This window comes from Solanum stenotomum, unplaced genomic scaffold, assembly GCF_019186545.1.
Source record: "Solanum stenotomum isolate F172 unplaced genomic scaffold, ASM1918654v1 scaffold30778, whole genome shotgun sequence".
Lineage (NCBI taxonomy): Eukaryota > Viridiplantae > Streptophyta > Magnoliopsida > Solanales > Solanaceae > Solanum > Solanum stenotomum.
Window position 1 is genome coordinate 9,644 of NW_026031126.1, and position 1,547 is coordinate 11,190.

Sequence of the window (1,547 nt, forward strand, 5' to 3'; positions counted from 1 at the left end):
TTCAATCACCAAACAAGAGTTCTTGGTATTTCTTATTCAAAATACAAAAAAGTCGAGTACAAAATGATCACAAATACAATACACACTTCAACTCTCTTTTTCTTAAATGAAGACATTCATGATCAACAGATCATATGGAATTGACTAACCCCTTCTAAGAACCTTTTTTTTTCCTTTTTCATTTTGTTCTTTTATTCTTTTTTTAAATCATCAAAGATGACTTTTATACAACCATTAGACTAAACAGAGCCATGTAGTTGTTTCTCATTCTTTGTCAACTACAGAAAGCAGAGGAACATTGACATTGTCACCACAATTAACAAATTGGTAGTTCACAATAAGGTGTCCTTGTTGATTTCCTACTCCGTCTGTATCGATTTGTCGAAAAACGTTAATGTCCAAATCTAGTCCGCCGTTGCTGCATTGATCCACGATTCTCACCGTCGTTTGAGCTCCTGTACGTGTATTTGTCACCTGTATACATAATTTGCGATGGTATTAGTTAAGTAATATTATTTAGAAACTATGTATAATTAATAAGATGATAGTATTAACTTTGACATTCAAAAGTCAATGATCATTACTTCAGACTCTTTTAATGAGTTTCGGTATCACAAAATAAGCCTAAAAACTCTTATTAATATTAATTAAACATCTCAATACTAGAACTACTTTCGTATTGCTAAACAAGGAAACTTTCTGTTCGAATAAACACTGCTTGTTTCCTTTTAATTTATAGTCAAACCAAAGTATACCAAATTAGTATTGATGGAAATGAAACTCTCAAAATAATCGTACTCCCTCCGTCCACAATTGTTTGTCAGGGTAAGGTCATGCATATCCCTCAAGAAAAATTTAATACAAGGTGTAATTTGACTAATATAACCCTACTATGTCAAGAATACCAAAAGTCCACATAACTTTTCAATTGAACTACACAATCATTAAGGACAAAATTGGAAAAAAGTGACTAATTATTTTTTGATTGTTTAAATTGACAATTAATCTTGGACATCTATTTTTAGTATACCTGCCAAATAATTGTGGACGGAGGGAGTAATTTACAAGATATTATAGTTCACAATTAGATTTTTTTTTAAAAAAGCACAATCTAGATCGTGAACTAGAGAGATAATTTTGAATAAATTATATAACAATCGCTTTCTTTGTGACTGGTTTTTGTTGTAAAAGTCAATTTAGATCTAATTACACAGAAAGTCTAGGAACATATACTTCAATTACCAAAAAAAAAAAAACTCATCAAATTAATTACTCTATCAATTTGACCAAAACCAGTGAATGTTGACCAGTACTCATTTAAAATCATAGTTTTAAAGAAATCTTACTTGGGAAAAATACATTTGTTATCCTGATTATGATTAGGACCTTGCTATGAATAATTAAATCTCAATATATACTTTATTCGTTGTTTCTGATAACTCATTAATTTCAACTTTTCTGAATTAACAATAAAAACGGAAGGATGTAGTATATCTTACCCTTAAGCACTTTCCGCACGAGGCTTGACCATGAGGTCCGACTGGACC

At 30.5% G+C, this 1,547-nt stretch overlaps 1 long non-coding RNA gene across 1 annotated transcript; it reads right to left on the minus strand.

The window, feature by feature from the left end:
- Positions 1–1,547, minus strand: LOC125851935 (uncharacterized). Its single transcript, XR_007444947.1, has 2 exons — positions 1,500–1,547; positions 1–474 (listed from the first exon to the last, which is right to left on the minus strand). It is a non-coding gene; the product is annotated as an uncharacterized LOC125851935 (long non-coding RNA).